This window comes from Gopherus flavomarginatus, chromosome 4, assembly GCF_025201925.1.
Source record: "Gopherus flavomarginatus isolate rGopFla2 chromosome 4, rGopFla2.mat.asm, whole genome shotgun sequence".
Classification (NCBI taxonomy): domain Eukaryota; kingdom Metazoa; phylum Chordata; order Testudines; family Testudinidae; genus Gopherus; species Gopherus flavomarginatus.
In genome coordinates, this window is record NC_066620.1 from 93,750,496 (window position 1) to 93,777,062 (window position 26,567).

The 26,567-nt window shown below is 40.5% G+C and overlaps 1 protein-coding gene across 2 annotated transcripts in view; it reads left to right on the forward strand.

The window, feature by feature from the left end:
- The window catches only part of PRKN (parkin RBR E3 ubiquitin protein ligase), a 1,230,739-nt gene that overhangs the window by 517,690 nt on the left and 686,482 nt on the right, over positions 1-26,567 (forward strand). The gene's annotated exons all lie outside the window — the stretch shown is intronic.

Genomic DNA, 26,567 nt, shown 5'->3' on the forward strand with positions numbered 1-26,567 from the left:
GCTCCCCTCCTCATCCGGGAGGGTCGAGCCCCGTCAGTCATCCATAGGGGCGGGGCCTCTAAGTGGAAGTCCCGCACCTCAGAGGGTCAAGCGGCGACCCGGAAGGATAAAAGCCGGCCCTCAGCCCTCAGTTGGAGCTCACCCACCATCAGGAGCAGACCTGTCCGCGGGAGCTCCTGACTGGGAAGCCGCTGAGGCCGCAGGCCAGTGTCTGGACTGGCCGGAGCTTCCCTCGGCTCGCTATCACGAGGAGCTGCCAGAGCTTCCCTGCGCTCACTATAATGAGGAGCTGCCAGAGCTTCCCTGCGCACGCTACAACGAGGAGCAGCCAGAACCGCCCCGTCCCCGCTGCGGCCCCGAGGACACCCAGGAACAGGCCTGGTCGGACTTCCCGGAGGAGCTGCCGGATCTACCGCCCAGCCCTGGCCATGAGGAGCCTATGTGATGGGACATCGCTGAAGCTGATCCCACGAACCAGGTAGGCTCGGAGGGGGATATTGGAAGTAGCCCAGGGGCAGCTGACCCGAGTCAGGCTGCCGATTTCCCGACGCCCATGGCAGTGTGTTGTGGTCAGGATCCCCACTGACCACCTGCAGCGGTGATCACCACTACTAGGGCTCCAGGCTGGAACACAGTGGAATGGGTGGGCCTGCGTTCCCTCTGCCACCCGTCCACGGGTGGCAGAATCCCCCTCCCCCGGCCTGAAGAGGCCAGCTAAACTGAGAGAACTGTGTATCTTGGTGCCTGCCCGAACCAAGGGCTGGGCCCCCTTTGACTGTGCCACTGCTCGGTCCTGTCCCAAAGGGCCTGAGCAACCCGCACTCCTGCCAGCCCGCCCCTGAACCAGAGGGCCGGAGCTGAGATACCTGTGTGTTTGTTGCCCCGCCCAAACCAAGGGCTGGGCCCCCTTGGACTGTGCCACTACCCGGTCCTATCCACAGGGATCGAGCTACCCGGGCGGTGGGCGACAGTTTCGAGAACCGAAACCCTCAGACGACAGGTCGAGGCCGGTGTGGGTCCCCTCCTCATCCGGGAGGGTCGAGCCCCGGCGAGTCTCGCTTACAGGCTATAGAGGCCTGTCAGGACAACAGCAGGAACCATTTCCAAGTCTTCAGATCACCTAAAGGAGCCTTTCTTAAACAGCTAAATTTTAAAACATTTCTATTTTTCCTTCTCCTTCCAAGACTGCAGACTGCTCTATTTCTTCAAGTGAGACTCTCTTGGGATTTACAGACTGCGTCATTTCAAGACACTCCCACCCCCTTTACGGCTACATGGTATTTTATAGAAAGCATCTTGAGCTAGCAGCTGTTTCCAAGAATATTCTTAGGACTGCAGGCTACCTTGAAGAGTTCATCAAAGAGTGCAGAATGCCCTAGCAAGTCCCCTCACCACTATAGGCCACATGGCTCCCTTGGGATTACAGCTGGAAAAGTTACTGAGATTGTCAAGTGCTGGAGCTGGCAAGCTACTAGATAGAGCTTCACTGGGACTGTGGAGTTCACAGCAGACTCCTACTTAGAATGTACCTCTCAGCTTGCCATGAGAAGCGGAGCTTCTGCATACAGCCTTTTAAAGCATAATAGTCCTGATCTGCATTGCCTCTTCTACTGTTTGTACAGAGACTACCATTTGTTTCAGTTTTTGTGCTGTTTTGGTAACATGGGGAAATCATTGCTAAGGATACCAAAATCACTTAATTTGTGACCCAAGACACAGCAGTACTGAACTGAAATGCTAGTGAATTAATCCACTCTGCTTCTGTCCCTGTCATAACTTAGTCCCAGATTTGGACCTTAGCGTCCAAAATATAGGGGTTAGCATGAAACCCTCCAAGCTTAGTTACCAGCTTGGACCTGGTACTGCTGCCACCACCCAAAAAATTAGAGTGTTTTGGGGCACTCTGGTCCCCCCAAAAACCTTCCCTGGGGACCCCAAGACCCAAATCCCTTGAGTCTCACAGCAAAGGGAAATAAACCTTTTCCCTTCCCCCCCCCCTCCAGGTGCTTCTGGAGAGAGACACAGAAGCAACGTCCGTGAATCTAAGCAGAGGGAGTCCACCCTCTCTAATTCCAGTCCTGGAAACAAAAGCACTTCCCTCTTCACCCAGAGGGAATGCAAAGTCAGGCTAGTAAATCTAACACACACAGATTTCCCTCTGACTTCTTCCTCCCACCAATTCCCTGGTGAGCTGCAGACTCAATTCCCTGGAGTTCCTCACTAAAGAAAAACTCCAACAGGTCTTAAAAGAAAGCTTTATATAAAAAAGAAAGAAAAATACATACAAATGGTCTCTCTGTATTAAGGTGACAAATACAGGGTCAATTGCTTAAAAGAAATATGAATAAACAGCCTTATTCAAAAAGAATACAATTCAAAGCACTCCAGCAACTATATCCATGTAAATACAAAGAAAACAATAGAAACCTTACTGTCTTACTATATTTGTACTCACAACTTGTAAACAGAAGATTAGAAAGCAGGAAATAGAAATCCTTCTCATAGCTGAGAGAGATTCTGGCAGAAGACCCAGAACAAAAGACTCACACACAAAAAACCCTCCACCCAGAGTTGAAAAAATCCTGTTTCCTGATTGGTCCTCTGGTCAGGTGCTTCAGGTGAAAGAGACATTAACCCTTAGCTATCTGTTTATGACAGTCCCTATCTAGTTAAAGTTGTCCCCATCTCTCTAGAGGCCTCCAAGTCCTGATGACCTCACTGCTATACTCTGCTCCCTTTCCTCATAAGATGAGCTCATGTCCTGGTCCACCATACTTCTTCTAGTCCCCTGCTTAGAGGCTACTAATCCACCTTTCAGTCATCTGAAGAAGTTGCTGATGAGTAACGAATGTTATCCCCTGTCCTCTGGGTCGGTGTACCTAGAAAGCAGAGGACTGTGACTGTGAAATAATGAACCTTGCTCTTCTCCATGCCACAAGATCAGTTGATATACCCTCCAAAACCAAACTTTTATTTAAAAAATATTTTGGAGAGCACCACATTCCCAGGGCACTATGTGAAATTGTGCACACTGTTGGCACCAGCTCTTTAAGGCACGTCTGTCTCCACACAGAGAGTTGTGTCTGTTGACTGACATTTTAATTTGTGCACATATATTCCCTTTCTAACTCACATAATGTATTCATTCCAGCGTGCACTTGTGCACATACTGTCTGGTTATTTTCTATTCTATTAGCTTTGCAAATGTTTAAGCATCTACCCATGTGAATCATTAGGGAGAGATGCATTTGCTGGATAAGTTTAGTGAGACCTACAGCTCAACATGAGTCAGAGTAAGAAGCAGAAGGTATGTAATAATGTAGAGTGGAATTCTTTCATTCACATGGCGAATTCTCTATAGTGACAGCCCTATTGGACTGAATTTTCTTCTCTGGAGGTCGTGTACTGGTTTATAGAGCTGCCTAGGGCAGCACAATGTGTTGTGATCCTTTTCTGGATTGTTGCCTTGTTTAAAACCGTTAAAAATATTCCTAGTAGTATTTGTGTAGTCAGGTGAAGCATGATTTCAGGATTTTATCACTCTGCTGAAGGAGTTACCTGCTTTCCTCCTTTCCCTCCACCTCACTTCTCTCAGCCTGGAGCTATGTCATTAATGATGCCTGCATATCTGCTAGTGGTGATGGATTTTAAGAGAGAGATTTTGGCTACAGAAAACAGCAGGGTATGTAGTCTAAAGTAATAGTCATTAGAAACATGCTGTGGGGGCTGGTGGCAGTTTAAACACTGAATTTGATTAACGAGGAATAAAGATGAACACTGCTTACCACAGAGTTTCAGCAGTTTTTCCTCCTTTTCTTTTTTACTGTTATACTACTTACCAAGGTTTGTGGCGGATTATCTGTCACAGGAAATTTTTAAATCAAGATTATATAAGGTGGGTAGAAAGCTGACTAGATCATCAGGCTCAACGAGTAGTGATCGATGGCTCCATGTCTAGTTGGCAGCCGGTATCAAGCGGAGTGCCCCAAGGATTGGTCCTGGGGCCGGTTTTGTTCAATATCTTCATTACTGATCTGAATGATGGTATGAATTGCACCCTCAGCAAGTTGACAGATGACGCTAAACTGGGAGGAGTGGTAGATATGCTGGAGAGTAGGGATAGGCTACAGAGGGATCTAGACAAATTAGAGGATTGGGCCAAAAGAAACCTGATGAGGTTCAACAAGGACAAGTGCAGAGTCCTGCACTTAGGACAGAAGAATCCTGTGCACTGTAGCTTCAATTAGAAGCACAAAGTAGATGAGAAAGAGGAGAAACTGCCATTCAGACACAAATATTTCTAATGATCACAAGGAATATGCAGAAAGCGCCTGTTAAAATAAATGATGCTGTGTAAAGATGTCTTTGTTCTGACACTAACCTGAAACTCCTCCTTCTTTAAGGTTAACTCTAATAATATGGCGAGGAATGCTTATGAAAACTTCATAACTGCTAACACAAATTCTAGCTGAAATATTCAAAGGGACACAAATAGTTTTAGTTCAAAAGCTAGGTGGCTGAAAAAAGATGATAGACCTTTATATGTAATATGATGAGAAATGTTGACATGCTAATTTTGAAATATAAATAAAAGGTGCAATAGTGGAATGTGTTTAAATATTCCACTGTAGTCTTAAATATCCAACATTGTATTCGCACATTAGACTCAAAACATGAAACATGAAACAAGCTAGACTCATTTTATTGAACAAGCTGAAGTTTTGCTGGCAGTGAGTCAACTGAGAGAGAAACCCAGACTAAATAAAAAACTATGACAAATGGATTGGAGGGACTGGGGGATTACTTCTACTGACATTGTCACTGATGTGTCTAGAGTCATTACATTCTCAGTTATGTCCTAGTCCTCTGCATTAAGCCACACCCACAATAGGGGCAGCAGGAGGTATTGTGCTTCCCTGCTGTACAGTGGCTCCAGGAAGAGCACAAGTAAGAATGCACACTGCAGGGGGTAGCTGAGCCATGACCTCACCTTCTGCCTACCTCTGTTAAGAAAGGTTAGCACTGCTGTCGATGTTAACTTGGAGCCGTTCTTTGAGTGACAGAGGGCCAGGACTGTCACGCCTTCCAGCAATGCTCGGGTAAGTGATGAGGGGAGGGCTTCTTGCATCATACCCCTGCTGATTCCTAAAATACCGAAGGATAGGAATTTTAGAGTAAAGAGAGTTTTGACAGGTGCTGATGGTGGGCTAGGTGTCAAGGGATTAAGACACGGGAGCATGTGATCATGTTCAGTAACTTTAATTTGACTAAGTATTTGACTTATAGTATTTGGTCTCCTGTCAAATGAGCCTCAGAACAGGGGCTGAAATACCATTCTAACATCAGAAGTTACGCACAAAGGAAAAGTATTTTGAAGAACCCAGGCCTAAGTAAGACCCAATAGTATTATGAAGTCTCTCTGACAGGGAACCACTCAGGACTTACCTATGTGAATTTCCTTTGTAGGATTAAGCCAGAGTGTTAATACTATTTATAGAGTTGCCAACTCTAACTGAAGCTATTCCAGGAGATTATTTTTTCCAACATGATGTAATGTCATTTTCTTAAAATATCCTATTAAAATCTCCCAGATTGCTTTCAGTAGTCACCGGGAGATTGATGCTGATCCAAGGAGACTCCAGGCCAATCCTGGCGTCTACATTTTAAGGGTTTTATTATGTATTTATTGTATTTACAGTAATAGGGAATGAAAGTTTGAGCTTTGCTTATTTGCTGGAGACTTCTTTTTAGAAAGCCTCAGCAAAACAGCATAAGCAATTTTTTTTTTAAAGTCTACTTTGTGGGCACTTTTGTTACTTTCATAGTAATGCTTGGCTGCAACAAAATACTCTTTACTAGTGTACTTGACTACAACATAAAGGAGAAAAAAATGTGATGTATGGTTATTAGTTCATTTAGTTTTTAATTGTTTCTCTGTATTCAGCCATCCCCTGTCCAGTGGACAAATATTAGGTCCCTATCATAACAAAATGTACTTTAACTAACTAACTAACTAACTAACTAACTAACTAACTAACTAACTAACTAACTAACTAACTAAGTAACTAAAGGTGTTTTTGTTTTTTGAGGTGTTCATAGGTTCCAAGTTCTGCTTTCCCCTTTTATGGAGGCCTTCATTTCCTAACATGTTTTTGGGTGTCTCCCTAAAACAGGGGTTCTCAAACTGGGGGTTGGGACCCCTCAAGGGGTCGTAAGGTCATTACGTGGGGGGGTCGCAAGCTGTCAACCTCCACCCCAAATCCTGCTTGCCTCCAGCATTCACAATGGCGTTAAATGTATAAAAAAGGGTGTTTAATTTATTAAGGGAGTCGCACTCAGAGGCTTGCTGTGTGAAAGCAGTCACCAGTACAAAAGTTTGAGACCCACTGCCCTAATTGGTTCTGACCCCTGAAGACATACACTGAACATACGTCATACTGATTTTATATTTTAAAAATTATTTAATTGATATATTGAGGCTTCAGGCAGTGTTGGCTGCTGTTGGACCACATGTTCTGGGTGGATCACAAGGTAAGATGAGGCAGAACATTTCCATGGGAAACCATGAGAAATGGTTTTGTTTTTTACTTTAGTATTTTATTTTAGGCTGAACCTTTATATAGCTTTCCTACTGGCCAGGGGAGAGGGCTGCTATTGGGAGGGAAACCAAAACAAAATACATTTTTTTTCCCCTATCAAAGGATTCAAACACCGAGCCCCACATTGTTTGGCTTTTCATGGAGCCAGAGAAAATCTGATTACCTCCTTACCATCACTAATATTCTGATTTTTATTTGATGTCTTTGTTGTCTTGACTGTAACACAATTTTATCCTCTAACATGGCAGTGTACAGCCACTTGTGAAACTATTTATGCATCAAGAAGCGTCTGGCAAATGCTTTCTAATATATAATTAATTTTTGCTGAGTTGCTATAAGTACTATACCTGTATATCGATTAAGGCTGTAATATCCTTCCTCTGTCTCCATGCCGCACGTTCAGTAAACAAATGAATCAAATGTGTGAAATGAGAAGGGAGAAGACCTAGAAAAGCCTTCCCTCGCTCCCCAACAGAGTTGCAGTATTGCTCAGAATTGCTCAGAATTTGGTTCATTGTAGATTCAAACTGTTATAATTCAGAGCACAATTTGGCCCTTGATGTGTACTCTTTACACTTGTCTTTAAATTAAGACTGGCGATTTAAGTTATGTTTTCTTTGTGTGAAAACATTAGAGATGAGGGAACTGATTCAGGGAAAAATAAGAATTAACTAGAACTTTCATACATCACCTGAACCCTGAATTATTAATCCTGTTTATTATGGTAGTGCAAACAAATATGAGGTCCCATTATGCTCTATGTACAAACACCGAGTAGCTCACAGTGTCCTTCCCGGGGAGCTTATGGTAAGTAGACAAGAGAGAGGGGAAGCAACAGAACACTCTCGCAGAGTGAATAATGTGATGGCAGCAAATGCCATATAAGATCATGATGATGATGCTGATTGATTTTATTTAATTATTATAATAGTTTTGGGGTGGGTTTACTTAAGGATAAGATGAAGTTCCCTATTCCAAAATCTCAATGTTTCAGTGGATCACTGTCTTCTTTTCAATAATTGTCATATAGCCCTTTCCTGAGCTTGTGCATTTGGCCCCATCTTTCTCCACCAACAAATACAGACCCTTCAGGGATGCTAGGGTTTTGTAATATAGTCTAATCTAAACTGTGATATTGCCAGAGTATTCTTAAACTTTAGAGTGTAATAATTGCAATTGGCAACATCTTCATTAATCATAGCTAATGTTAATGATAGCTCCCTGTAGTGACTCATGAAGAGGTGATGGCTTTAATGAAAGCTGGCTTAAAGGCTTAACAGATGGTGGTTGAATTTTAGCATTTTAAAATATACAGTTGTTTACATGTTTTTTAAACCAACTTGAATATTCTTTGTGATTTTCCCGAGAAATAATGTAGGAAAGGATTACATCCTTTTCACTCTATCCTGGGCTGGTTTATTGAATGACAGAGTACCCAGTACACAAACGCCAAGGAGATACCTTACAGCATACCTTGTGTATTCAGAGGCATGTCAGTAGATCATATGCTTTGTTTTGCCTATGTCATCTTTTTCCAAGCTTGTGGACACCCTCGGGGGTGCATTATAGAGCACTGTTTGCTTTGTATCAGTATTCTAAGAAATATAGAATCATAGAACCTAGAGATGGAAAAGATCTAGGTCACCTAGCCCATCTCCCCTTAATGCTGGATTGTTCAGTCTTGTGCATTTACTAGTGTTTTATTTTGTTCTCTCTACCTTTTGAACATGCTTGTGGCTTCTACGGCTCCCCTTGGGAGATCATTCAATAGGTTTGTAGTTACGGCACTTAACTAGAACTCGGGAGATTTTGGTTTAATTTATGGCTCTGCCAGAGATTTCCTGTATGATCTTGAACAATCATTCAATCTCTCTGGCCCTGACTCAGAAAAATACTTAAGCGTATGCTTACATTTAAGCATGTGAGCAGTCCCATTAAATCAAAGGGACTTCTCATGTGCTTAAAATGTTTAAATACTTTGCTAAATTGCCCAGGTTCCCTATCAGTAAAATGGGGGCAGCAATACTTCCCTAACTCACTAGGGTATTTTGAATTTGTTAATGTTTGTGAAGGAGTCAGACTTTATTGTGATGAATATAAAATCTAAATATCAGAAAACTGTTTATTTATAGTCTGATTGTTCCCTTGTTGAATTTTATCGTTTTGCTCCAATTTATATTCCTTTTTAGCATACTAAATTATTGCTCTTCTTCCCTGGCATTTTAATCCTTAAAATATATGTAGACTTTTATTACCTTAATCGACATTTAGATAATGTTATACATGTATGTCAATACCTTTCTGGTAACAAGGTGCCCAGAATTAAACACAGGGTTGGTCATACACAAACCATAGAGAACGGGAATTTTACCTTCCTCTCTTGTGAAAAAACACATCTTCTGTGTATGCATCTCAAGCTTGCATTGACTTTTTTTGTGGTCATATCCCATTACATACTAATTTTGAATCTGTTGTCCAATGTCGGCCTAGAATCTCTTTTCAGCATTACTACTTTCCAAGCTCCTCTTTGTCACTGAATACGCGTGTCAGATTATTTTCTCCTAGAAATGTTAGCTTTATTTTTTTCCAAGATGAATCACATTTTGTTGTTTTTCTGCCCTTGTTTCTTCTTCTTATGCTTTGGCTTTATTGGTGTTTGAAATTTCTTCTAATGTAATATTTCACTATCATGCAATATACTCCCTCTTCGAAATCAAAACGAAGATTTAAATAAGATCAAGGCTAACACAGTTTCATGTAGTACCCTCTCTACAAGTAAAAATTTTGTTAGTCATTTTCATTTGTGTATGGTCCTTCAACCTGTTTTCATCCCACATTACAAAGTTCCTAAACCTTCTAAGTTTATAGAGAGAGTAAGATTTCTTGAGATATTATACCACATCTTTAACATTGAATGTCAAGGCTGGATCTGTTTATTATTAAGAAATGTGTTACCAACTTCTCAAAGTTCTAGACATTATTACACTTTTCTCAGTACCTGGATATCATGACTATGTTATGAATATAACAAAGAAAATTATAAGAGTGCTGTAGTGTAGCTTATTGTGTTTGCTCAGCTGTATTTGATATTCCTCACTTAGCTGTTATAAAATAGAAGTATTCAGGATAAATAAAAAAGCTTGCTGTGGCTTGGTTATAAGGGTCTGATATTACTGTAATATTTTTTTAGTTAACCTAGAAGAGAAACTACAGACTCTGGAGAGAGATGTTAATGTTGCCCAATACACACTGTATGTAAGATTCCCTCCTGGGCCACTTCCTGATTTTCCTGCCATAACAAATGTGTTTTGAGGGTAGAATTGTTCCTTAAATGAAGGAATTCATTTCCATTGCTCCTGTCTGAAGATTTTTACTGTCACAGTAAGGGAAGCTCCTCTAAAGGATTTTTTTTTTCAGGCAGTTTCTTCTGGATTGCCAGCTCCTGTGATCACAGTGACTTCTAAAGTTAAAAGCCTGCCCTTTTCCCATGTGCATTTTCTGCTTTCTATATCAGAAACAGGAGAGGGATATGGGGACAGACTTCAAATATCAGAGGTCATCATGATGGAAGGAGCTGCCAGCTTGCTGGAAATAAACATGTAAAAATCTTCTGAGTAGGAACTACAAGACAGACCAAAACCTAGATTCATGATTTAAAAACAAGAAACCTGAGAGCATCCATCATCTGGATGGATGTCATCCCTAACTGTATTCCTTTTTAATTTTGCATGTTCAATAATGCATCATGTTAGTCATCACGTTTCATCTCTCTGTGTTACACTATGTCGAGAATCAGATAATAGTTTATTACACCTAATCACAAAATCACAACACAGTTTTGAAGCTGGCAGCTGATGAAAGATTGAATAATCATCCGTAACTTACAAGTAGAAATTCCAGAAGAGCAAAGCCCACTGCAGAGAAAGCTTTCAAACTAGAATTAGGAAGATTGTCAGTCTACTGAAAATGATTTTGGGGAGCCATTCTTAACAGGGTTCATTCTGAAGTTATTCCTCATATAGTTTCTTAAATAATAATCTTTCATTGCAGACACACTCCCATATGATATGATGACATGAATACTTGACACTTCAATTAAACATTAGAGCCAAGTAATGGAACACATTAGATCCATCCAGAGGCTACTCAGATATTTGGGCTCTTTAATATCTAGTCTATTGTATGTATATGCTGTAGGATTATAGCATCCCCTGGTCTTCAGAGCCATAGAGTGAGAGTCAGGATATCTGGATTCTATTCTCCATTCTGCCACTGACTTAACCTGTCTCTGGTTTAGTTTGCACATCCATAAATTAGGGGTCATAATACTACTTTCCCCTCCCTTTTGTAAAGTTCTCCGAGAAGATGCATACATTGCTCCTTTCATGGAAAAAAGTAATGTGATTGTTTTGTGTTTGTGTTTTTGCCAAGAGTATCGTGTTTGAATTATTTTGTGTATGACTGGGTGGCAGCAGGTATCTTAGTATTGGAGAGTGGGGTCCATCTTCTCCCAACAAACCCAACCACAGGATGTGCTAACATGGCTTTTATTTTCTTAAGGCTGTGATATTGACTCCTTTGAATGGGTCTTGTGAGATTTTAAATTACCTTTAACAATTTTTAATTCATAATTATATTCTCCCTTCTACATTGATTCTAAACTTATAGTGTCCCTGAGAGGAAGCTTTATTTGAGAAAACAATATTGCTGGTAACATAGGCACCAATTTTGTAAAAATGTTTTAAGTGTTGCTGTGTTCAGTAGGCCATGCTATCATCCTAACTGATTTAGGAGCCTAGATCTCATTTTTCAAAAGGGTTTTAGGCATTTAGGAGCCAAAACTCCATTGACAGTTGATGGGATTTAGGTTCCTACAAGTCTAAGATTCTTTTGAAATTGAGATTTAGGCTCCTAAATCATTTCAGTGTTGAAACACTGAACGCAATAATGCCTAAATACCTTTAAAAATCTGGACCTTAGCCTTAGCCCCCCACCCAACACCCAAAAAACAGATGGCAATCTTTCCACTGACTGTAGTGGGCTTTACATCAGGCCCTAAATCAATGACTGTGCTTATGCTTTAAGCAGACTATGTTTTCCCTGCTCCTAGAAACTGAGAGCCTCTCCCCATTATGGTCATCTAGTCTGACCTCCTGCACAATGCAGGACACAGAATCTCATCCACCCACTCCTGTAACAAACCCTAAATTATGTCTGAGTTATTGAAGTCCTCAAATTGTGGTTCAAACACCTCAAGGTGCAGAGAATCCTCCAGCAAGTGACCCGGGCCCCATGCTGCAGAGGAAGGCGACAAACCTCCACGGCCTCTGGCAATCTTCCCTGGAGGAAAATTCCTTCCCAACCCCAAATATGGCGATCATTTAAACCGTGAGCATGTGGGAAAGACTCACCAGTGTGGGCAAGACTCACCAATTGGGTCCTTTCAGAAATTTCACTCCCCATGTCAGACCCTTTTTTGCCCAATAATCTCAGTAACAGAATAAAACACTCTTCAAACTTACCATGGTGTAAAAAAAAAATCTCGTGTGTTTGCGTGTGTGTGTATTACACAAATACACACACACACACGAAATTTATATAATTCTAGTAAAAGGAAAACCATAGTTCACAAAGAGAAATTTCCTTTTCTGAAAAATTATATATATTCGTAGAATCGGTGAACAATTAAACAAAAAAAGTCTCTAGTGCTTTGTAGACTTTCCAACTCTTCTTAGGCTTTTGTTAAATATTGTTTCCCAATCAGATGTGAATTGTGGTTTTATTTCTTCCTTTAATTGTGTCTTTATGCATTCCCTCTGCCTTTTTCTTGTTAGAAGTTTGCTAGAGTGCTTACTGAGTCTTGGATTTTTAGTTCTGTACGTGGCTTCTGCTGTGTACTTTAAAAATTGTTCCTTCAAATTAGATGAAGAGAACATTTTCTGGAGAATTGAAGCTGTAGTGGATGTTTCATCCCTTGAGACGATTCCAGTCTACCTTTTTGAGTTGGATGCACTTTATTATGAACTTTGCTGAGATTTCAGGCATAAGACTGTTCTATTCCACCTGTTGCTCTTCTAGATGAAATTAGATATTAGCTTTGTCTGCCACTCCATCCAGTAACTAGTCTGGGTTACTTCTAGAGAGAATTTAAAGTCAAGGAGGAGCTCTTTGAGAAGTATATATAAGGTTGAGATAAATGAACATTATGGATTCAAAATTTGAGTCAATTTGTCCTTAGATAACTATCTTGCTAACATTCTTTGCAGTTGTCCAGTTCAGTAGGCCATATGCTCCCGTACAGGATGTATGATGGAGGACATGTTTGTAGCAATGTATTATAAAAATGGGACAGTACCACCTCCTAATAAGCAATGACTGATGTGCATGTTCTGGTATGTAGATACACTCCATGCAGCAGTGCAAAAGATGTGAAACTTTTATGCATTGTGGAAAAATGGAGATGCAATCAGATGACAAGTGGAAGCAGTCATGGTCAGAAGCACTAGTTTCTTATGCTTTCCCCTGCTTCCCCACAGAATTGATGTTTGGAAAGTTACTATTGCTATATACTGTATGGAGAGAGGGAAGGGGAAAAGATTACTAGACATTGATGGAGAATGCAAGCTGAGCTGAAGAATTAAAGCTGTTTTGTCTCATTATCTTGATTCAAGTCGTTTGGATAAAAATGAGCATTCAAGTTACATTTAGTGTTGATTTGAGTCGCAGGACATCACATCATAGTGTGGGATGTTACATTTGTCTTCAGCTCAAATGAATTGTTTAAGATTTGCTTGGATATCATTGACTTCAATAAGATCAGTAACATTTTGCCAGTTCACTTTTTTCCCTAAAGTGTTGTGCAAAATAACAACAAAAAGAAGAGACAGAAAAGGCTAATTTTGTCAAATTACCCTGAAAAAAAAACAATCAAAACCAATGAGCCCTCTTAGAGAGAGAACCCATGAAATTGCAGTCAAAATCGAATCATATGTTGCTTATTATGTGTGACTACCATAGCTGGATGTCTGTCTGGTGGCACAAATCAGTATTTCCCATTTCTTCCCTCTAGCTTGTGCCCCCCTCCTGGGTCATTCAGCTTGTTCATAATTTACATGTCATAAGCAGGACGTGGACACAAATGTGGAACATCACAATCTTTATTATAATGCAAAACTAGAATGTCAAATACAAGTTTGTCGGCTTTTTGCTGCTTTTTTTTCTTCCTTCCACATTTTATATATAATGGTAAGAAAGTGGACTCTGTAGTGAAGTCTGAAGTTTGAGAAACCTTTAAAACTTTTGGGATCGTATCTTAAACCCCAGGCTGTGTGTGAAGTCTAGTGCCGTGCATTCCACTTGATTGGGATGCATTTAATCAGTAAATCCAGACAACTCCCTTAATCGGGACATCTCCCAGAGAACCAGTTTGAACCTAAAGATACAGTACTTAACGACAATAACTACTGCTTAATAGGATTGGCAATTCCACTTAATTGGGACACCTTCAAGGAAGTTAGTGGTGCTTAGGAGTTGGGGTGTGTGTCATTTTCATGCTGGTTCTTTCCATTTGCTCTTATAAGTTTTCATTCCCTCATTAGCTGTGATATATGCAGACAGTGCTTGATAATATATATAGAGCTTCATCACTCTTGGCTGCTGGCTTGCTCCTTCTGTGTATCCTGCATGCGTTGGCCACCATGCCAGACGGTCCAAGCTGACCCTGCCACCAGAAGATTGAATCCCCGTCAGTGTAGCTAATGCCTCCTCTCAGCTCCACGTGTCGGTCCAGTAAAGTGACAGCTTACTGCCCTAGTTGTGCAGTTCCCAGGGCAGTAGTGGTCATATTGAAAAGGCATCCTATATTAATCTGAAATTTTACTTAATTGGGGCAAAAGGCCGCTCTCCACCAGGGCTTCCCAAGTGTGTGGATTCTACTGTATTATCTTGATGAATGGGACTGTTTCATTAAACAGTACGAATGATTTTGCAATGTGACGGGGCATGAAATGTGTTGGTGATATTTTAATAAAGTAAATAAACTTACTACTGTGCTCAGTTCTAAAAATGTACCAGTTAATATAGGATAAATGACCAAAATGATGTTCACAGTAGAAGCTTACATAAATATACACAGTGGTCTTAAAAGGCCAAGATACTCAAAATAAGATGCCTTCTTAACATCCTCAGCCAACAATTGTTGCTGTGGCCTTGCTTGATTTTATTATAGAATCTCAGTGGTTTGGTTTAAGGAATTAGGGCCAGAACAACTACCCACACTTGGGGAGCATGTACCATAAATTATATCTCCACATATCTTTGGCAGATGCTTACAGATCAGCATCACCCTTTTGGAGACAATTTTGTGCAGTGATTGTGGCAGTTAATTCAAGGGAGAAGAGAGCTCAGGTTGAAATGTCAAAAAAACAAAGGAATGGTTAAAAGCCCTAGGACCTTTCTTTTGGTCAGTTACCTATGATGAATTCCATCCTTGAGGGGATGACATTGACTATACCACAATCAAAGAGGCAGAGGAAAGGTCATTCTTGGAAGCTAAGGGCAAATTCATGTTACAAATAGGAAAAAAATCATCTGTTACAAATAAATAACATATTTAAATGGCAGTCAAAGGAAGTCAGTTTTTAAATTATCTCAGATTAAAATCTCTCCTACCTAAGCGCAGCTGAGATTTCCAAGGATCCTTGAGAAATTTGCTCTACAGGTCAGATCCACAGATTGAAAACTTCTGTTAAAATTCATTTATCTTCATCTGAACACTACTTTGGGAAGTAAGAAAAAAAGCTGCAAATACATAGGAGAACTGACATATGTTTAAATCATGTTTCCAAAGTTCAACTGAGCATGAAATGTCTCTTTTAAGAAGGTGCCCTTGGGGATTGAAGAATGAAGTGATAGTGCACCTGTTTGCCCGATGGCAATCAACATTGGAGCTAACTTGCTGCAGAATATCCAAAGTTGCTATATGTACCTGATTTACCCCAGCATCATTCTATGTACAATAAAGGGGTCAAATCAAGCCCATTTTCTGTGCCCAGGTTTCATTCACAAAACAATCCTGATTGTTGTAAATATATTAGTTATTCATAAGTATTAGCAGGGTAGTCTGGATGGGCAGTGTTCAACGTAGGAGGTATTCACTTTTTGTGTTCACAATTTGTTATTTATGGTGTGAGACTGGTCATTTAAGTCACACGATATTGTTTTTCTTTCTGATTGATTGAAACTCTTGGCTTAAAGATAATAAGGAATGATGAGGAGTGAATATGAATCCAGAGATACATATCTGGATGTCTGGATATGTGGGCATAGTAATAGGCATTGAACCTCTGAAGGATATCTGACAAATGTGAGAGCTGTTGTGTAGGCTTCCTGAATCAGGACTCTGGCATCCAATCAAGCTCTCTTGGCAGGCCTGAAGTTGTAGAGGCAGCATGGCCTTCACACCCACCCTCAGACTTGTATTAAATCATGGGTCATTGATACCAATTGAGGTGTGCACTAGAGGAACCCTGCTAAGAGATTACCCCACTTAGGTATAAATTATTAAATTAAGTTGAAGGGTCTGCATTTAGGCATATTTTGGTGTTTGTGTCTCATTGCTTCTGTGTCCATATCTGACAGACACTTATGGGAACTACAGCTGTTCGTCAAACATTTGTACAAAGAAAAATTTCTGCACAAAAACATTTGCAAGTAGCGAATAAAAAAGGAGTGTGAACATGATCAAACCAAATAGTCATTTGGAATTTTAACAAATGTTTTGGGGAAAAGTTTTTGCCATATTTGAATAGCTGTACTAGATAGTGTGATTCTCTGAGTAATGAGAACTGAAAGCAGTAGTTACCTGCTGCCAATTTTTAAAATCAGAATTCTTGCATCATTGACAGCAGCACTACATGGAATTGTTTCCTTTCCCTTTTTTAACCTTGTGATTCCCCACTTCTTTCCAATCCTTAAATGCAAATTTGCCTTTTTGTACTCACTAGAAGTGACCTTTCTTTGTTTTGCTTGTACTTGCTGTATTATTTAAATCCTTGAGACTGAAGTATTTTCAAGTTTAAAGTCCTCAAATCAATGCCAACCACACAAATCTAATTTGTATCTTTCTGTTTTGGTACTTCGGGAACCAGAATTATATTTCTTTCTTAGTCTCTCAACATTACTTGGTTACTGAAAGCTCATTACAGGTCCTCTCAACAGTACCCCTTTTAACCAAGTTTGTAACCCTTTGTGGCATGGCTGCCTCTAAACATTGTGTTTGCACACTACACGAATAATACTCACTAGTAACCATAGCTGCTAACCATATTTTGTCCATGCTAGAAGCTTAATCTTGCACTACTGTCTTCCTGTAATCAATGTCTTCTGATGTGGACAGGGCTACCTAGTTTGTGCCTGTGCAACCTATTTGGCTTGTCCTCCTTCCTTCCAGTTCTGTGTGCAGTAGGTCTTGCCACAGTGCATTGCATCATGTGATGCTGATACCACTCAGTGTGCATGTCCTCTGGAGACTATATATACCTTGCTGAGTCACTGGGAGAGCTGCCCAGATTTTCATAAAACACAGCAATACAGACATGGCTAGAGTTTGAGAGTTTACAAAGACTGTGTTGTGAAAAAAACTGTTGAATGGGCAAAACTCAATTACGTTTGTTGTGAATTGTTTAGATGACTGCAGAAATAGCTACAAAAATATAGTTGTATTGGTAGGAGGCTGTAAAGCCTAAGGGTATGTCTACACTGTAATCATGTCTAAAATGAATACCTTACTGTCCTCCTTACATTGACAAACTAGGATGGACACATGTAAACAAAGATGGGGGAGGGAGTTTCCTCTAAAGGAAACAGATGTTAATGTAGAGTTTTTAAGGGTGAAATGAGTAAGCAATTATCTTTCACCTGATATTGTGGTTGGAACTCTAGTGGTTAGTCTCAGTAAGAGAGGTCATAGAATCATAGATTATTAGGGTTGGAAGGGACCTCAGGAGATCATCTAGTTCAACCCCCTGCTCAAAGCAGGACCAATCCCCAAATCCCTAAATGGCCCCCTCAAGGATTGAACTCACAACCCTGGGTTTAGCAGGCTAACGGGTTGAATGAGCAATGGGGGATGTGCTGCTGTTTTGTCCCCAAAGGTGACCTTCTAGTTTATATCTGAGGAACTTTGTTGGTTTGGTGAGGAGGAACCTTTTACTGGCACTCGGTGCTGTATCTGCCCTGTGGATACGTTAGTCTCTAGAACTGTTAATCCAACAATTTCCACAAGCACTGAATTTAAAAACAAATATTCAATAAGTTGTAAAGAACATCCTGTCAGTGTCCTTTTAAGATAAATGTGTATATTAGGGATTAGACACATGAGTTATAACTCAGATGAGTGTTTTCATTTCTAGCATGCTTGGGTTATTTTTTTTAATATCTATCTGTTTATGCATTCAGTAATTTATATTTTATTTACTGGAAAAGATGTCAGATCTGAGACTGAAAAATAGGCTGTCTGCAGTGGACTGCGTGCTTGGGCCCCTATCCTACAATCCAGTTCATATGGACAGACCCATAACCAGAATAGGGTTCTACCCAGGTTTCCACTTCTACAGAGCCAATCATGAGATCAGAAACTTAGATAAATAAAGATGGCAGCCTGCCTCCTTCATTTTTGTAGATCAAACACAGGGTGGGAATTGCAAAACCTGGAAGCAGGCTTATAGTGGACGTTGTATTTATCCCCTTGTGACACAGCCTAAAGCTGACTCATCATTCTGTAGACTTGGTAAGCATCCCCACATGAACCAAAGGGCCAGGATAAGTGATTAACTACAAAATGATTAACCAGTCAACAAAGAGAGACAGCTCTGCAGCTGAGGAGGGTTAAAAGAGAGACAAAAAGAGATAGGAGGAAGTGGGGATTGTTGGAAGGAAGGGCTAAGAAGTCCAGGATCTCAGAGAGGTGAGATCTCTCTCTTACTCCACCCCCATCCCCACCTTAGTAGTAGGTAAAGGCTTGGGGAAAAGCCTTATGCTGTGGGGAACAAACACTTGCAAAATATATTGTAAATAAAGTACATGGTGTTGAACTTGCCACTGGTATGTGTGAGGGCCATTTGCAGCAAGAAATCCAGGGTGAGGGAACCCTGCCCTGTGACACCCATACAAATACTGGATAGCTGCAGTTAGTGACACCTGTCTTTTGAGAGTGAGGTTTAAATGTTCCTATTAGACTGCATGGAGGTGAACTTTACCTGTCAGCTGGGTGATCTAAGGTAACAGTTGTTTCCTCTTGGCATGGCACTATGGAAGCTTTGTCTAAGGTACATCTCTGGTCCCATTACTGTAGTATCTGAGTGACTCAATCTTTAATGTAGTTACCTTCATAGTATCCCTGTGAGATAGGGTACTGATAGCCAGAAAGACCAAAGGTGGGATTTTCAAAAGCACCTACTGTATTGAAAGATACTATTTCCCCTTGAAAGTCATGGGACCTGTGCTCTGAAATCACTTAATCGCATATACACTCATAGAATATTAGGGTTGGAAGAGACCTCAGGAGGTCATCTAGTCCAACCCCCTGCTCAAAGTAGGACCAACACCAACTAAATCAGGAAGAGATAGGAGGAAGTGGGGATTATTGGAAGGAAGGAAACTCTAAGCGGCTTGACCAAGGTCACAGTGGGGAGTCTGTGGCAGATCATGGAGTTGGACTGCAGTCTCCCGGCTAACACTGTAAACTCTGGACCAGCCTTCCTTTCTGCTTTAGTTAAATTAATGTATTATTAATGTAATCTGCTTTACTTAAAGGAAATAATCTGGAGAAAATAAATTGACTGACCCAAGCAGTAGATTTTTAAATATATTTATTTTAATATATATAAATAAATTAGAGACTGTCACATAAAATGAATAAAATTGCATCTTAAAACAGGAATATGTTGCCTGGGGCCAGTCTGGACTATCATTAAAATATTGATTTTTTGTGTTAAGAATAGAATATTATCTGAAAGGAAGCATAGATTAAAAAACAAAAACAAGCAAACAAAAAAAAACATATGACCTGTAAGGTGTGTAAATACAAAATTATTGTATTTCATTAGTTAGGTAGAAAAGACAACTCATCATAACCCCTCCATATTAACATCAATTTTTAAAATAAAAATGATTTTTAAAAAATGACCATGGATAAAATTTTCAGAAGAGCCTGACTCCCATTTTCTAAAGGGACCCAGATACTTAAAAGTCCAAGTCTCACTGAAAGTCAGTGGGACTTGGGCTCCTAAATGCCCAGGTCATTTAGAAAATGGTAATACGGGTTCTTGGTCACTTTAAGAACTTCTGAAAATTTTACCCAAAGTCATTTTCTAGAAGACTTCTTTTAAATCAGGTTTAACCATATCCTTATGAACTTCTTTGGTTTTAAGTGGTCATTTCACAGCAAAAATTATCACTGTGCCAGCGAACATTTGGGTTTTAAGATAGGGCTAGACTAGGAAAGAGGCCATCCACTCTGGATGTCTGTCTGCCTCTTATGTAGCTTTAATTAATCTACTCTATCTGGGAAATTTAATTAGTCCCTGTAGTATGTGGGTGCTGTGTAAACTTTGATGTGCCCTGCTTCAGCTGAATTGAAACTGAACTACAGTGCATAGCGGATTACAAAGCAAACTAAATGTGAACTAAGAAGTAACCTATGCCTAGCAAGCAAGTTTGCAAACAAGGTGTGTGGGGAGACAAGCCAGGCCCATTGGAGGATCACTGGGACATTGGAAGAAGCAGCTGCCATGTTAGGACCTTATCAATCTTCTTTTCTTTCTCTATACCCAATTCAGCAAAGCACTTGACCTTGTGCTTATGTCTCATTGAATTCGATGAGAATTAAGCATATGCTCAATTGCTTTGCTGAAGAGGGACAGATTTAAGTGTAGGCTTAACTTTATACATATGTTTCAGGGTTTTTTGCTGAATTTCCAAGAATAGTTGTTTTAACTCAGGGGTCGGCAGCCTTTCAGAAGTGGTGTGTCGAGTCTTCATTTATTCACTCTAATTTAAGGTTTCACATGCCAGTAATACATTGTAACGTTTTTAAAAGGTCTCTTTCTATAAGTCTATAATATATAACTAAACTATTGTTGTTTGTAAAGTAAATAAGGTTTTTAAAATGTTTAAGAAGCTTCATTTAAAATTAAATTAAAATGCAGAACCCCCTGGACCGGTGGCGAGGACCTGAGCAGTGTGAATGCCACTGAAAATCAGCTCGCGTGTCGCCTTCGGCACGCGTGCCATAGGTTGCCTACCCCTGTTTTAATTGAACCATTTACCATTCCTACCTAAAGAAATTCAGTTAAATTTATTATTAAGGATTGATTGTTTATTGAAATCTCCATCCTGCAGTTTATAGTGTAGATACGGACTAATGTGCTTGAGCAGAGTCCCCCTCCCCCCTTTTCCTGCAGCCATCTGCCCGTGTGCTATCCACTACACGGTAGGGAACCATATCTAGTGTTATAGTTCCGCCTCCTCCCTCCCTCCCCCCCGACAAAGCCATTTGGAAAAACAAATGTAACAAACCACGCCAAACCCACTGGAAATAATGACAGTACATTTCAGTGTTTTTACATTCCTGTGTAAGCTGTAAGTAGATTTAAAATATGACCTCTTTTTATCTTAAAATAACAACAAAAATTCCAGAGCACCTTGAGTATTAAGTTGTCAAGCTTCAGTCCAGAGTGAATTTTTACAGTTATACATTTTGGAGCATAACATGAAGGTGTATATAAAAGGAAACTAAGGCAAAGCAATTAATTATAAAATGTATGGGGATGATGTAGTAATGCCACATGTGGTGTCTTCCCCCCATTAATTCAGTCTTGAGTGCCTGTTTTTCAGTTGCTGCTTTTTTGGATTGCATGCAATGTAGCCTCTTGTTCTTTAGAAAAAGAACAAACCTCTTGTAGCAGGAAATTTCTAGTGACATAATTCATTTGCGTGTGCTGAACTAAATTGCTTTCTTTTTGTCCGGCTGTTTAAGGGGATTTTTTTTTTTGAAAGTCTTCAGTTTGTTTGGCACCTCTCAGGAAAATGTGATTGTTGTCACTTTTCTTCCAGTGGCAATGCTTTGCTCTTTAAAGAAGACAAGAAAACTAACATAACCCTGTTACTCTTTTAGAAGAAAGCTAGGAAAAAGCAAACAGCTTTTACATTTCCAGCTCCCCCCCATACTGTGCTTTATTTTTCAGTTGTCATGATTGTTTTTCTTCACTGTACTGAACTGAGCACCTCTGAAGTCAAGCACAATTTATATTGCCAAGACAGATGCTATAAAATGAAGCCGAACATGGCAGATGTTGAAAGAGTTGTGTGTTTGCAAATGATTACCTGTCATAATGTGTTTCTTTGGATTTTGTTACATTGCTGAAACATTGCGCTAGAAAGGAGAAGGAAGGTGGCTCTTGGGCTTTCAAAGCATGATTTAAAGCGAGGAAGAAGAAGAGTTTTGTTGTACTTCTTGAAGATATGAGAAATATATCACATACTTGAATTCAAAATAACATGTTGAAATCAAAGGTATTAAGGACTAATTCATCATTAGTGACACTCTCTCTTTATCTAGCCTTGATGACCTTTTCCTACAGAAGGCTCCTGAAGACATGCGTGCAGAATCTTAAGATTAAATCCGGAAATTCTGTCTTCAAAAGAGTCTTTCACTGAATGAGCTCAAATACTTACTCATTAGAAGATGCTTCTGGTTGGTACTTTTGTTTAGGTCTGACCCTATAAAGTGAAGGTTTGTGGAGAATAACAGATGGAATACAAGTTTGGTTACAACAGTAGTTTTCAACCTTTTTTTATTTACAGAACCCTAAAAAATGTTGAATGAAGGTGGGGTTCCCCCTTTGGAAATTTTAGACATAGTCTGGGAGTTCAGAGACCACAGGTTGAAAATCACTGTTCTATGTTAACGAAACCTGTCTGTGGACCCCTTCGACATAGTTGGCGGACCCCCAGGGATCCTTAGACCACAGGTTAAAAACCACTGGGAGCTACTTGTCATTGTATTCTTTGAGACAGATCCAGTAAATTGGAAGGATGCTTTCCTTATCCCCTTTTGAATTTAGATGAGACAATGCTTTACAGCAAATAATCTGCAGAGGAAGGATCTTGGTGAATTACATCATATTCAGAATTGTTCAGTAAGACATTCCTCAATTCAGTTGGGAGTTTTATTGTGAAATACCATGAGCATTAAAACTGAAGACCCTGGGTCAGATTCAGTCATGAGATTTCTCTGATGGTGGAAAGTCTGCCCAGAGCGGTATTGCACCATTACAAGGCACCTCAAACCCCACTCCACTTGGGACTACACTTTGCTAATTCCGTCTCAGAAGTGGGTAATGCTGCTGGGAGAGAGGGCATGTTTAGGAGGCTGGGGGATTTATAGAATATGCACATTCTCTGGGAAGTTTCTGACACTGAGGTGCTTCTCTTGATGGTCAGACTCTTAGGGCTGGTGGCTGTGCAAACATCTCCTGCCTTCCCCTGCAGGTGACTACCTCATTGGAACAGGTTTGTGCAATTTATATATGATGGTGCTCACAGAGAAGATTATGATAAGAAGTGTTAAGGGACAATCAAGAATGGGGCACTGTACAAACACAGAATAATAGGTGATCCATGCCCTGAAGAGCTTACAATCTAAATAGACAGGAGAGAGACACATTCAGAATGAACAATGGAGTGGTGGCAAATGGCATGTTAGTTCTAACAATATTTTGGAAGGTGGGTTTAGTTAGGAAGCGATCAGCTAAATGGAAAATAAAAAGGATGGGAAGGGGGTTGAGGGGGACAGGGTAGAGGAGAACAAGGTAAGGAGAGGCAGGTGTGGTGTGATGCTGAGGTGAAGTAAACTGCCAGTTGGTACATGGCAGAGGAACTCAAACTGTTTACAGTTTTGACTGAAAGGACTAATGTGATCCCTGCTTTGACTGCCTCTGTTCCTACCTACCACCCTGGAGTGTCTGGCTGGCTCCTCTCTGCAATTTTCCCCAAAGCCACATAGCTGGAGGGGGAGGTGGAAGGCACCACCTGGATCTTAGTGCCTCCCCTCCCCTGAGTCCTCCTTTATTTTTGCCAGTTGGGTCATGTTTGATAGAGCCAGGCATGCTATAATATTGTCTATTAAATGCCAAACACGGATGTAATAAAATGTGATTGTGGTTAAAAGGGTAAAAAGCCAGGAAAAGCAAGAGTTAAGTTTCTAACAGCAGTATTGACTTGATCATATTGCATATTTAGTGTGTTTTACTGGATATAATTTACATCAGTCAGTAAAACGTTTAGCTACAGGTTGAACCAGGGGGTGGAAATAGCAGATAAATGCCATATCGAAAATATTTTGTGTGTAGCCCCTTTCTAGGGATTGTACAGTGCATTTGCTCCTCCCAGGGACTCTGTGTCCCAGCTTCAGACTAATGGACCTTACATTTTTTTTCAACTCCTTGGGCTCATGATAGGTTTCAGTCCATGACTGGCTAGTTGCTGGAGCTAAATTTGATTCTGTGTACCTAGTGGACAGGTGAATAAATGTATGTCCAGGTGGTCATAGTGGATGTATAATGAATATTAAAATTAATTGAGGACCAAACAATTTTAAAGAAGGAACAATTTTATTAGCAGAAAGGTTAGAATTAAATTAAAGAATGGGTAAAGATAGGAGTAAATGTAAAAGGAGAAGTCAGAGGAATTGAGGGAACAGATAAATATATGAACAAATGAACCCTACAACAATAATCAGATTATCCCTCAAATAAAACATCCCCTCTAACAACTAGATCAAAATGCCTCACAGAATATAAAGTCAAGTGGATTCCATCCTAGATTTTGTTCACAGGTGCCAGCTCAGTTTGTATTGGGTCTCTAGGCCTGACTGCACAAAGGTAACTTTGAACAATAAAATAATCAAATAGACATTGCAGGCCAGATGGTTGCTTGTATCTGGTATGGCACCAGTGCACCCCTTTGACCCTGTGTGTGCCCTCACCTGGCTGTGACACCCACTGAACAGGATTTTCCTTACCCCAGAGCTCTTTCCTAATTAGCTAGGTAAAATATCCCCACCTCATTATTCACTGTAAAGATATTCAGCTGCAAATGGGAGGTCCCTGGAATAGTTGTTTTAGAAACAAGTTCATACTGTTTATGTTTAGTAATCATTTTGCATATTAGTTGTGTTTTTGTCAATAGCTATATACATTATATCAGATAAATAGGACCTGTCCCTTTAAGCATACAGTGGGGGCACTGGGAGTGAGTTGTTGCAGGGTTGGGGAGTTCAGTGAGCATGTGTCTGGCTATGGCTTAGCTGTGCACTGGGGAGGTCTCTGCCTGCAAGAAGCTCCTAAAGGAGAAATGTTTGGATTCCCAGAATAAACCATGTCCTCCTTTGAAAGCGCAGTCTTATGAGTGAGGGTGAAACACTAGGCAATCTCTTACTGCTGGAACAGATCCATAGGTTGCTCAAATCCTGGCCTTCTCTCAGCTTATGAAGCAAGGGAGACCTAATAGGTGAGACTTGCAGATGATCCTCTCCTACTATGTCGAGTCTGACGGCTCCGTTTCTCCCTGTTGGGTTCAGTTTGTGGCTGGTAGTTTTGGGGGAGGGAGGGCTTTCTTCCCTGATCCATGCTTTCAATAACAAAAGAGTTTCAGGAACAGCTAGTGGATAGAAACATCCCCTATGAAGCTGGTTGCTTGTGGATGGAAAGACCCCTTTGGCAAAGAGGCAAATGGATTCTCTCTTCTGCACCTCCTTGCTCCGGAGTAGTAGCTAACTCCCTTCCTCTGAATGCTAGGCTTGTCCATACACAGCACTGTGTCTGGGCAGTTTCAGCCATGTGCAGACTAGTGGGGCTTGCAGTTGGTTGCCAACAATATTTGCATTTCCTGGTATTTTGATTTTAACTGTGCAGCCTTTATGTGGCATTAGCACATTTCTTTAATTCCTTTTCCTATTTAGCACCTTTATTATTTGTTTTTTTAATGTTGATATTTAGATAAAGGCTTTCTCATGTTCACAGTTATACTTTGGAAGTCACTAGGGTGAAAGAGGTTTGGAGAAGAATGAGTTTCTCCTTCTCTCATTTGCAGCTGGTATTGAGGTGGAGAGACTCCTTTTCTGCAAGGCTGGGTTAACAGAACAGCTGCATGTTGATTAACATGATGATGGCTGTATCTTTGCAACATGAAAAGGTAGAAATTCATTTTATTTATTTGTGTTTATTTTTAGTGTATGCATGGGATTTACAGAGTATGCTAAAATGTCAGTCTCCCTGAGATCATGCAATTTTCTCCTCCCTGATATTTTTTTTTAACTTTTCTGAGAAAGTTGCTGTGTGTGTTTCATTGAGTTACTTCACAGCCTGCTTCATCCAAACTGTCCCTGCATCAGCCTCTGAGTCTGTGAGGCTTGGTGTCTCAGTTACTGGGCTAGCTGTATGTTGTATATGGGCTCTGAGTGCACTCTGGTCAGCAGTTAGATCTCTTGCCTTCACCCATCCTAGGGTGTAATCCTGAAATTTTCCTGCTCTTAGACCAGCATCCTGTGTGTACCAACCGTGATTGCTTAGCGACTCCAGCATGGTTTGGAGTCTGCAAGACTTCCTTGTGAGCGCTGTAACCAGTAGGTGAATAGTGACCCAAAACAGCCTTTATAAAACAAAATATTGTTTATTCCCACCGGTAGGAATAAAGCAGAATAAGAGAAAAGGTTTTAACACAACAAACAGGCTCTTTATTATCTAAAGCTTAAGTAGGCTTAGCTTATCCCAGACACCCCACATCTGGGGACTGGGGCTCAGCTGACTTCTCTGCAGTCTCTCTCTCTGTGCTTTAGATGCTCAAGTTCTTTGTTCCAGTCTCCCAGTTGGATTTCCCCCTCCCCTGGGCCAAGCCGGGGAGTTAGAA